At 36.8% G+C, this 13392-nt stretch overlaps 1 pseudogene; it reads right to left on the reverse strand.

Moving 5' to 3' along the window:
* Window positions 1-4109: 4109 nt before the first annotated feature.
* On the reverse strand, window positions 4110-5245 carry LOC149196232 (polyadenylate-binding protein RBP45 pseudogene; annotated as a pseudogene).
* Window positions 5246-13392: the final 8147 nt, after the last annotated feature.

Below are 13392 nucleotides of genomic sequence, written 5' to 3' on the forward strand. Positions count from 1 at the left end.
TAATACAATATTAAACGGCAATGCATTTCCCTTAAATTGACATTTATTTTAAGAAGGAAAATTTAACAATTTTCCGTATTTCTCCTACAACAATTCTTTTGATATTTTTACACAGCAAAGAGTTTTAAATTTCCAATTGCACAAACAAATATATAGGCAAATGTACAACTTTTCTACAACCCTATAACTTGTGATATATCATGTAGATATACAAATTGATATATCAATGAACCTTGTAGATTCACAAAGAATTTTGTTCTTACATCCAAACATTCAATTGTGTGCATGCTTGTACATGCAATCAATGTATATGCAACTCACCATGTTTCCCAAATACATCAACTATGAAAATCATAATACAATGATATTTCATAATCCAACACACACATATAGAATAGTGAACAAATCTAGTAAATGCATATATCTTTTCAAATATTGCATGAAACACACACACACATATATATCATCTTTGACTCAACTATACAAGCAAACCCACATAAATAGTTTTTCTTCTTTTGAAGCCCGAAATGAGTAGAATCTAGTGACAAGTTCTTGAAGTGTTTATGACATTATCAAATTTGCTTTTACGATATGTAAAATACCCAAATGGGCCTTCAATACTTACATTGACTCATTAGACTTTATGACTTGATGACCAAACCTAATAGCTCTCAATGGAAGCTTCTACTAAAAATAAAATTCCGTGATCATGAAACCCATGATTCAAGCATTACAAAAATAATTTTGTTTTTCTTCTTTTCATCAAATCACATAAAATCATAATTACACATGTCATTATGAAGACTAAACCTAGTTACACTTTTCAACACTAGTATGCACAATTATGGCCCTAGGGGCAAATGCACTCATGAGACAAAGCTTTGTTAAACATACTATGTTTGATTTTAACTACATCAAAATTCCATTTCAAACATTGACACCATATGTAGTAGTGCTTTAGTGTCTCAAATGCTTGTAAAAAAGGTAAAGTTATTTAATCTTAATCAGTTTAACTTATTAAGAAAACAAATACCTTTTATTAAGTATTTTTATCCATAACTGGAATATATATCCCAATTAAAAAGAAAAAAAATTGAAACTCAATAACCATATACAATATAAAAGAACAAAAATTCAATAACCATATACCATGTACAAATTTACTAAAAAATCTATAACTAATATAAAAGGACAAAAATTCAATAACCATATACCCTGTACAAATTTACTGAAAAATCTATAACTAATTTACTGTGGCTGTTATAACTGACCTATAACTAATTTACTAACTTACTGTGGCTGTTGTACCATGTAACATTTGCAATGCTAACTCTGCAGATGCCCTATTGCTAAACTTGACAAATCCACACCGCTTGCCGAAAGGTATCTTTGCATGCACAAGCTCACCATACTGTCCAAATGTCTCCATCAGCATTTCCACTGTCAAACAAACAGAGTAGTATTGTTTGGATTATTCTCTGATTCCAACTCGACCACTTGAGGAGGATAGGGTTGCTGATAAACAGTAGTTTGCTTTGTTATGGCAGGAGCTATTCGCATATGTCTGGAGGAACAAAATATTCCCATCCCGAAATGTTACAAACCCATATCCTTTTGAATGGCCTGTAAGCCTATCAGTAATGACCTTTGCTCCCTTTACAGATGGGTATCTGGCTCTGAAGGTCTCTCGCAGCAGCTCATCTGTGTCATCAGATGCCAAATCTCCCACGAATATAATAAAATCTTCAGAATTTCTCCACTAGTATTCGTTGCCCAATTTAGCCTGTAAAATTGTTGAGCCCTGGCCATCTGTACACCATTGTAATTTTGGAGAACCATCTGGGCTGCTGCATTGCTTGATAAATCCAAGAAGCCATAACCCTTTCAATGTCCAGTCTGCTTATTGCCAATGATCTTAAGGAAAAGAAGGTCCTGGGTAGAAGCAAAACATTCGTGCAGATAAAACTCATCCATCCAATGCTGCAATCCCCCGATCCAGAGGGTCCTAATCTCGTAGGCGGAGTTCATTTGTTGCACCATAACCTGAGGTTGGGGCTGGGGTTGGGGTTGCTGGGGCCAAAACCCAGCTTCAGGAGGCATGGGCATCATCAATTGTTCTTGATACTGTTGCTGCTGGGAATCGATCACGGGTTCTGCCGTGGGATCTGGCTGCATCATTCTGAAATATTTAAAAGAATGCGAGAAAAATCTCCCGGACACAGCGCACTGCAAGAAATGTATGGCAGCTTCGAAATGTACAGCGCACTGCAGGAAATCTATGGCAGCTTCGAAAGGTACGCAAAAGTTCTATGAAGGCTGGGTAGGTTTCGATCCAGACTTCAGAGAGCTACAGCTTCTGTCCACTTATATGCTTGAAAGTAAGACTGTATCTTGGTAATAGAAGATGTGTAGGTTCTATATATATTCGCTTTTACCGATTCGGGCCGGCTTGTACTATAACAACGGAAATGAGATTCTTATGTATGATCGTGCCTTTATAAGAAAAGTCAAATTGATCTCTATGGCTCAATTATGTTCTCAATTATGTAATAAGCATTTATAATAAGCATGTCATTTATTTTGAACAAGGTTAGAAATCATTGAGTCATGTTTTAAACGTGATGAATATCACCATCAACATAATCTTTTTAAGTTATATATAATTTTTGAGAGAATATATAATATTATTGTGTATAATTTTATAAGAATGATAAACAGGATATAGTATGGGGCATTTTGTTACAATAACATTGTTATTTTTTAAATTGAATTTCATTAATGTTGATGTTATGATACATGACATTTGTGAGGTGTTCTCACCTATCAAAATATAGCATACCATTTATACTATTAGATTTATATATTTTTGGAGTCACTTTTGATCACGACAATACTTGACAATATAAAATTATTACATACATTATAATAAGATTCATTTCGTATTGTAATAAAATTCATTTTGTAGAATAAACTTGATTAATATTTTCTTATTAAAGTTATCAAATTTGAGTGATATTGACATATCCACGTTGATTGAGTGAGGCAAGAAGTTTAAGAATGGTTTCAAAGTGTTTAATGAAAATGAGGTAAAAAGTTTAAATATGGTTTCGAAGTGTTAAATAATGAAGTTTTATATATATTATATAGATAAGTTAAATATTTCTAAAATAAAGTTCTTCAGATTAATGTTAATTCATGCTTTTAAAAAGTATTAAGGCATATGAAAATTTTGTAACTATAATGCTCTGAAAAATTTACAGATAGAGTGCATTGTTATTCCTAAAAAGGGTGATATGAAGTTTTATAAATCTGATTTTTATTCCCTTTTTTCTTCTAATCACCTCCCAATATTTGTGATTCCAACTTTAGTGATGTTGACATATCCATGTTGATTGAGTGAGAGAAGAAGTTTAAACATAGTTTCAAAGTGTTAAATAATGAAATTTTATATACATTGCATGGAGAATTCAACTACCTCTAAAATAAAGTTCTACAAATTAAAGTTAATTCATGCTTTTAAAAAGTAATAATACATATGAAAATTTGGTAACTATGATGTCTTAGAAAATTTAGTGAGTGGAGTGCATTGTTATTCCTAAAAGAGGTGATATGAAGTTTTATAAAATCTTATTTATAAGGGTTAATATAAATCTCTACCAAATTACTGTTTTTAGTTGATTTATTTTAATTCAAAGACTTGCAAAAATAATAAAATAGTTTAATCTTAATCAGTTTAACGTATTGAAGAGAACAACTTCCAACTTCGCTGATTTAAAGTACAAATACCTTCCAACTTCATCTATACAAATACCCTCTATTAAATATTTTTCTCTATAACTAAAATACAGCTCCAAATAAAAAATAAAAAATTGAAATTTAATAACCTTACAAAAATTTGATAACCATATACCATGACCAAATATTTCGTTAAAACAAATTGAAAAACTAAAGCAATAACAAAAAATCTATAACCAAAAAATCTGTGACTAATTTACTGTGGCTGCCTTAACTGAAACTAATTTAGTGTGGCTGCTTTAACTGAAACTAATTTACTGTGGATGCTGCTGATAGTTTGCATTTGGAGCGATATTAATGAACATATTTGGGTCTTAAGGTTGCGTGGCATAAGCATAACCAGCATTATATGGTTGTGTGGCATAACCATAATCAGCATTGGATCCTTGGATACCACCATAATAAATCCCACTCCATGTATTTGGCTTTGTTTGTTGAGGCTGTGTGACATAACCATAACCAACATTGTATCCTTGTCCATCACCATAATATGCCCCATTCCATTCATTTGGATCTGGTTGCTGTGTTTGAAAAGGTCCTGCACACTGCACTTGTTTCTTTCTTCCCCAAGAAAGCCGAATTGGCCTCTGACCAAGAACTGTACCATGTAACATTTGCAATGCTAACTCTGCAGATGCCCTGTTGCTAAACTCGACAAATCCACACCGCTTGCCGAAAGGTATTTTAGCATGCACAAGCTCACCATACTGGCCAAATGTCTCCATCAGCATTTCCACTGTCACATTGGGATCTAAGCCACCAACAAACAGGGTAGTATTGTTTGCATCATTCTCTGGGTCCAACTCGACCACTTGAGGAGGATAGGGTTGTTGATAAACAGTAGTCTGCTTTGTTATGGCAGGAGCTATTCGCATAGGTCTGGAGGAACAAAATATTCCATTCATTTCTGCTATAGCCCTAGCCTGCTCATTCCCATCCCCAAATGTTACAAACCCATATCCTTTTGAACGGCCTGTAACCTTATCAGTAATAACTTTTGCTCCTTTTACAGATGGGTATATGGCTCTGAAGGTCTCTCGCAGCAGCTCATCTGTGTCATCAGATGCCAAATCTCCCACGAATATAGTAAAATCTTCAGAACGATTTTGTCCACCAGTATTCGTTGCCCAATTTAGCCTGTAAAATTGTTCAGCCCCGGGCATCTTTACATCATTGTAATTTTGGAGAACCATCTGGGCTGCTGGATTGCTTGCAAAATCCAAGAAGCCATAACCCTCTGAAAGTCCAGTCTGCTTATTGCGAATGATCTTAAGGGAAAGAAGTCCTGGGTAGAAGCAAAACATTGGTGCAGATAATTCTCATCCATCCAATGCTGCAAATCCCCTATCCAGAGGGTCTTAATCTCGTCGGCGGAGTTCAATTGTTGCTGGGATTGCTGCACCATAACCTGAGGTTGGGGTTGGGGTTGCTGGGGCCAAAACCTAGCTTCGGGAGGCAGGGGCATTATCAATTGTTCTTGATGTCGTTGCTGCTGGGAATCGATCGCGGTTTCCGCCGTGGGATCTGGCTGCATCATTCTGAAATATTTAAAAGAATGCGAGAAAAAACTCAGCGACACAGCGCACTGCAGGAAATCTAAGTCAGCTCGAAGGGTACTAAAAAATTCTATGAAGGCGGGGCAGGTTTTGATCTAGACTTCAGAGAGCTTTTGATGGAAAGTAAAACTTTATGTTGGTGATCAAAGACGTGTAGGTTCTATATATATTCGCTTTTACTGGTCCGTGTCAGTGGGTGTTCCTCAAAATGTGGAAGCTTCCTTTTGTTGGGTTGAGGTTTGTTGAAGTGAAATGTATTAATTTAAAGAAAAGGTTAAACCATGAATATAAATTTAAGAATATTAAATTTTGGGTATTAAATTTTTGAAACTTTAATTTTGGGTATTAAACTTTTGAAACTTTGTCACTAAGTATTAGATATTTTATGGAGTCTTTTTTTTTTAAACTTTGTCACCTGGAAGGATCAGACAGTTTATCATCTTTGTTGTGCAAAACTTTCTTGAAAAGATGTTTGTTTTAAATAATCTTTATTCCTCACCATATGTGTGATCTTATTTCTGGGGATAGTTGAATTGCTTTTCTATGACTTGATGTTTGTTATCAAAATATTTCTATGTTTTAGGTTGATATAAAGAATTTCAATATTTGGGTATGTTTGATTAATTATGCATTTAAATTTTTGATATAAAAATTATATATATATATATATTATATATATATATATATATATATATATATATATAATTTTTATTTTTAAATTTGTTGGGTAATTATAAGTATTTTGGATAACTTTTACTATATGTAATATGCATGATTATGTTTTTTTCGAAAAGTTAAATTGATTTTCTCTTGAGTGCCAAAATTTTTAGCAATATATATGGCCCAATACTTCTCAATTAGGTCTAAAATGAGCATGTCACTTATTTTGAGGTATGTTAGAAATCATTGAGCCATCCTTAGTGGTGATGAATATAACAATTAATATAGCCTTTTTAAAATGTATATGATTCTTGAGAGAATATATAATGTTATTGTGTATAATTTTATATAAGACTATATGGATAATAATGATAAACGTGGTATAGTATGTGACACCTTGTTAAAATAACATTGTCATTTTCTAAAATTGAATTTCATTAATGTTAATGTTATGATGCTTGACACTTGTGGGTTGTTGTCACCTATCAAAAAATAACATACCATCCACTACTAGATCTATACATCTTTGGAGTCACTTTTGATCACACAATCCTCCACAATATACTCCTAGTAAGATTATTACATACATTACATATTGTAATAAAGTTCATTTTTTGAATAAATTTGATTAGTATATTTTCTTATTAAGATTATCAAAAATAGTTTTAATATCCACATTCCAAGGTACCTGTTACCGCTCAAACTAGTAAGGGTCCTAGGAGGAGATCCTATAGAGCAAATGCTAGGTCAAGTGGCAACAATGGAGCGATAGCCCACTGCCACCTTAGCTAAGGCTCCATGCTCTTTATGGACTTTCGTTGATGGGAGGAGTCCCAGTATGAGATGAATCACGAGGAAAGATAGATGAATGATAAAATATGGTAAATCCTAATTCTTATTCACAAGAGAGACTCAAATAATTGGCCCGCTTGCTTTGAAAGCAAGGTGATTAGCTCTCTAAGAAGGGCTATGAGGATACCTAGACCTAGGGTCGGGGACTATCCTTTAACAAGACATATCCAAGACCTAGGAATCCTAAAGGGGAAATGGCTTTTATGTGACCCTTGTGGGATGTGAATTACAAGGTTACGGGACCACAATGAACCCAAGTGGACCTAAACTAGGCCAAGGGTGTTGACCATGATCTGATGAGAGGTGGACAACTTCCTAGAATCTCTCCCTAATGTCTACTCTTAGCTCCTCATTGAAATCATCTCAAAATTCTTTATTTCCTACATTCAAACCATATTAGGTCACATGACATAGCAAAACATCTTCTACCCCTCACTAAGCATAATATAACCAAAATTGTAAATAAATGTCAGAAAGAGATAATTCTCAAGATGGAGGATGGAATTATGACCCTTATGATGTACCTATTGATGAGCCTCATTAGAGACCAAGTCTCATATTTTGTTGTAACTTGCACGATATTTAATGGTAACCTATGGACTTGATGAGATTAATGGTCCAAATATTCTCAGTTCGATGATTGAGATCTCACATTGCATTATAACTTGTGTGGTGGTTAAACCCACCTTCCGTGCCTCATGAGATCAACGGTCATCATCATCTTGATCAAATGACCCTGGTTTTGCCACTGGTCTCCTCTCACAACAACCTACTAGGTTAGTTTCCATGCCATTGCTTTCGGTTCCGCCCCTTGTGGAACTCTATCCTCTGACAAAAAAAATACTTTGTGAACATACTGAGAAAACATTTCAATTTTTTAACAGAACTCTCAATGACAGTTCAATCTCCCTTAGAACCCTAACCTACAATGACAAATTTCATAGTGAATTGACGGGGAAATGCCCAGTAATTGACAAAAATACTTCTCTGTCTTCTTGAATATTTCTATTCACATGATTTTAGCAAATTGTTGCTAAAATTTTCCAATCAATCCATATTTTTTTGAACCTGAAATTCAATTTAAGCATGTGTACATCCCATCCTAGCTCACTGTTGGAGTATTTGTCTCCGTACCAACCCACAAGTAGCCAAATTAGGTTGCCAGTTAGGCATAACTATTCCTAGTGGTCCTCTGAGACCAATAGATATACAATTTTTCCTCTTTTAACTAATTACTTCAACAATACCACCACTTGTACCTATAACCGAGACTTTACCCCTTGGATTATTTTTCCATGGAATGAATTGCATAACTGGATGCATAATTAATGAAACATTTAGCCATGAGCCACAAATATCCACATAGTAAAGTTTATGCACAAAAAAAACAATTAAACACAAAACCCCTAAACGAGGGTTTACAAAATATGGCACATTAAAAAAAAAAAAAAAAAAAAAAAATAAATTATGAATAATAATTTCCCAAATCCTTCATAAGATATCATGCAACCACAATCAAGGTTCTAACTATGGAAAGTCCCTAAATACTTGTCATAGTTAAGGGTTTTTGAGATACCATCCAACAATATGTGTTGCCTTAGTGGGTCTTGACCCAAGTTCTGAGTTAAGTTTGCCAAACAAATCGCTACACTACTGGCCCTTTCGGCATCAATCCACAGAGCGTGGACTGAAGTCTCACCCAAAGCAGTATGGGGGGGGGGTGTTGGAACAACTTTTCCACACCCAGAGATGAGCAGGATTTCGTTGTATGCCCTAAACCTTCCTTTGCACAGATCGATAAGCCCCTACTTTTTATCGATATAACTTCCTTTTATCAACCTCTAGGCCTTCGTGAAGGCCTAAGACTGTCTTTTGCGGACCCTAAAAAAGGGAATAAACTACTTATGTGCCTCTGTAATTACCCTTAATTCTGTATTTAACCAGATTCTAATATCTTTAACATGCATTAATATATTCTTAGTGTAAACAAATATTGGTAGTTGTGTTCATATAACAATGTGAACCATGCAGAGTCGTGCATCAATACAATATTAAATTATAACCCCATTATTTATCATAACATAAACACATTCATTCATAACATAAGTAAATGGACAAAACACAGATATTTCCAGAATAATCTCTTTATTGCTACTTCAATTCTACTAACAGACTCAAGACCTCCTTGCGCACTTAACTGCAGGGGTCTACGCACTCAGTTGCGGACTCTACTCTAGGCCTCTGTGCACTTAGCTATAGAGCCTATCTTCTACTCTAAGACTCTTCGCTCTTCACTTCTACTGACCCCTTACATTCATCTTCGTCAATCTCATCAGCTATGAACTACCTTAGACTCTCTAAGACTCTCCTTATTATACAATCCCATGGTCCGCTTACCATGGGTAGATCTACTAAAGCTAACACAACTTACATAAAATAAGGGAAAAAGCCTTTATGACTCTTTACTATCTACGCTCTCTGAAACCACAACTTGCGGAGACTTTAAACTTTACATAACAAAACTTGGGCTTTCTGCCCCAAAGCTTAGAGTTTTGCCCCAAAATTGACCCTAGGGGACCCTGTCCCAACAAGACCCCAACAAAAATATCGTGACTCACCCCTGAGTCACTCTTCTGGCACGGAGATCTTACTACAGAGACCTCCCAGCTCGACTTGTGCCACTACTACCTCAGTCGCATTTTGCATGGCTGCCTGTTTGATCTGCTCCACCAGCTGCTCAGTTGTTGGTCCTGCACTATCTTCCTTTACCTTCTGTTGTGTCCGTTGTAGGCTCTCCATCTTCTCCTCAATGGTGGCACAGATAACATAGGCCTCATCTAACCAAGGCCCCAATCTATCCTTGAGAACAACCTCTTTTTGTTGCGCTGCCTCCACCTGTTCGAGCAACTGCTTTGCCTCATGCAACTTAGCCAATCACTTTGATGTAACGATGGTGCATGCCATCGCTCTTGCTTCGTCATACTGCTGCTGTAGTTCGCGAGCTTCTATGTTCAACCTCTCCAAGCTAGGATCTTCCCGCAGATTCGTAACAACCTCCATAGACTACTCAAAGAGTGTGGTGCAATCTGCCACCGCAGCATCTCCTGTTGCGACTACATCCTTTATAGCAGCTTTGCGCTATTCTCTAACCTCTAGTGGAGTTGAAGGCTGTAATTTCAACTCAAGCTCTGTAATTTTAAGGTTCATCTCAAACTAAACCTTGGCCACCTCTGTCTTTGCATTGCACACTCCTATAGCCAACTTCCTAATCTTAGCTTCCAACGACGCCTCTTCTAGTATATGCAGCTCTGGGATTGTTCTGCATGCTTCAGCTACCACTATTGTAGTGTGCTCGTTCTGCTCCTGAACCTTCTTCCATGCTTCTAGTGTTGTCATCCTCTCAATGAACATATGTTTGTTGTTGAATTTCTGCTCGATGATCAAGCTCAGTGCATGCTCCTTTCGCGATTTCGTTGGTACTATGACATCCTCTCGTTCCACGCAGACCCTTCGTCACGCAGATACACAACCCAAGCAGTGTAGTTTATAGTCCTATGCCTCCTTGCAGCTACCTAGCACGCTACGACTGTGCTACCATCATATAGTCATTTGGTTGGATCCTCATTGTATGGCTTTAATCGGCTGCCATTTACCTTTCCTGAAAATGGATCTCCATTCAATTTCACAAGCTAAACTTCTCCACCATCGATAATCTCCTTGATAACATACGGCCCTAGCCAATGCATCTGAAATATTCTTGGAGACTTATCAAACTTGCTGTCATATAATAAAACTAAATCGTTTACCTTGAAGGTGTGCAGTTTTATGTGCCAATCGTGCCATGCCTTTTCGTGCTCCTTCTAAACTTGTTGATGGAGTCCAGCCAAGAATCTATCTTCCTCCAGCTCTATCAGTTGCACGATCCACCCTTCTAAGGCTCTTCAATCTGCCATTCCTATGAACATCGCTATGCGTAGACTAGCCACAATGTATTCCATTGGCATCACAACTTCTATGCCATAGACCAGCCTGAAAGGTGTTTGTCCGGTCAGCTTCTTACAAGTAGTTCTATAAGCCCATAGCACCATTGGTATGCGCACATCCCAATCATTCCTCTGCGCATTGCAAACCTTTTTCAGCGAATTCTCCAATATCTTATTAAACACTTCCACTGTCCCATTGGCCTGAGGATGATATGGCATACTTTTCTGATAATAAACTTGGAATTCTTCCATCAGCGTGCTAATCATTTCATTAAGGAAATGCGTACCGTGATCACTCATCAAAATTTTCGGGTAACCGAACATGGTCAATACATATTCAAATAGAAACTTCGCAGTTGTTGCCCCTATACAGTCCTTCACGGGTTGTTCCTTTGCCCATCTAGTCAAATACTGAGTCGCGGTGATGACATACCGTGTACCCGTCTTCTTCCCTGGAGGTTGAATTGGTCCTACAAAATCAATTGCCCATTTCTCAAATGGATGCAATGATAGCTACGGATTCAAAGGCAGCTCATCCCTACACAATGGCCTGCCTATCCTCTGACATGCATCGCACACCTGATGAGCGCCAATATTTCAACAAGGATGCTGCAACTCCTGGCTACCATCTTTACTTATCAACCTGGGGTTTGTACAAACTTGGAGGTGACAGTGTTGTATGCACAAGTAAAAGTGATGGTTCTACCTGTTGTCACTATTCAGCTGGCGAGAGACCACTGGGGTTCCAAGCTAGACTTCTATAGAGTCAGAAGAAGCTTGATTCTTTGATGGAAGAAGGGAAAATCTACTCTAAGAGAGTTACTCTACTGCAGTAATGGAAAAGGCCAACATGTAATGTTAAACCACACCATACCTTAATTAACCATTTAAGAAGCTATGCTAAGAATAATTGCTAAATCAACAATAAAAAAATGCTACTATCTAAGTTGCAGAAGTAAAAAGCATCAAACCATACTAATGTGCAAGAAAAGAAACTAAACTAAATCTATTTTCACTTTTTTGGTTTTTTAGGCAAAATCAAGTATGCAAACTAATTGTTCTATGGATGTGACAGGTGGATGGAAGGTGTTTGAGGATGGCTAGAAAGTTTATGGAGTGGTTGGATGGTGTGGAGGGGTCATAGGAGGATTTTTGTGACTTTCTAGAGGTTTCCCATCAACTTGGCCTCAAAACAGGCCGCTTTAGGAAAACCTACATGATGTACTAGAAACCTACAGGATGATCCTATAGGAATTATAGGAAACCTACAGGATATAGCTGAGAGCTAATTGTGAAGTGTTGGAGGTGTTAGGAAGCTTAGGAAAGGTGTGTGAGGGGTGGAATGGAGTGTTAGAAGGTTTAGGAGCACTCAGGAGTCAATATTCAAGATAAGTGATGGCTAGATTCGCTCAATGTGTTTAGGAGAATTTCAATGAAGAATGATGAAAAACTAGTGAGAGTGATGGTGAAATAAGGGATGGCTAAGGTGGATGAAGTGGAAGGTGGCTACTGGTTATGAAGTCTTGGTCTCCTCCTGAAGTACTTGCTCTGCATAAAACATGTGTGTCTTCCAAGAACTATGCAACAAGATACATTTTCATAAACTAGAAAAGCATGAATCAATTGTCTATATTATGCATGAAGAAAGTTGTTGAAGGGGATGAAAGCATGAGTGAGATCTTATTACAGAAATGGAGATGGAAAAAGATGACAATGAAATCTTCCTTGCAACATTAACCAAACACTGAATCAAAGACAACAAACTCCAAAGCTCATAAAAGAACTAAAAATCTGTGTTTTTGGGGCTACTAAAGGGTCCCTTCCTTAAGTCATGGTCTCAGAGGGAGGAAGTGAGGCTGAGACACCTGTTGACAACCTTGTGGTGATCCTTTTTCTCCTTTCTAACCTTCTACTTGAAAGAAGGCACAAATGGAAGCAAACTATCACACAACCAATCTAATCTACACTACTTGTAATGGAAATGCATCTAATAGCAAACTAACAACTAAGCTATGAATCTACACTAAGGATACATGTACAGTAAAGAGGAGCCTTGGCTGCTAGGATTGGGCCCTAACCCAAGAGCTTCAGCTCTTTAAGTTAACTCAGTGCTGGCTCAAAACAAAACTCATTCTTACTACCAAAACAACAGATTACATCAAAAGAATTGTCACAAGTCTTGCATCTCGAAAATAGAGTAGAGTTTTACAATCAAAATCTGAATCCTATTGAGGTCCTAGGGCTCTCTACTTATACATCTAAAGTCTCCAATGACTTCCTTAAAATTAGGGAGGCCCGACTCCCAAACTCAAGATAAACTGATGCTTTGTATTTCACTTACTCGACTACCTTCTAGTCCTTATGATTTGGTTGTTTGCACTCCAAGCTGATGGAGGAATATTCGAATGGAGTGGTAGTAAATGAGGAGGATTTACCTCCTATAATCCCTCTCCCTTGTCCCATTCGAGTTTTTACCTTAGTATTTGCCAGAATTCCTTGCTTTTTTCCTTTAATCCTGCATTAAATGCACATTAGACCACAAAGAA

Source organism: Pinus tabuliformis, chromosome 2_2 (genome assembly GCF_031772625.1).
Source record: "Pinus tabuliformis cultivar Carrire ecotype Pingquan chromosome 2_2, CPIR1, whole genome shotgun sequence".
Lineage (NCBI taxonomy): Eukaryota > Viridiplantae > Streptophyta > Pinopsida > Pinales > Pinaceae > Pinus > Pinus tabuliformis.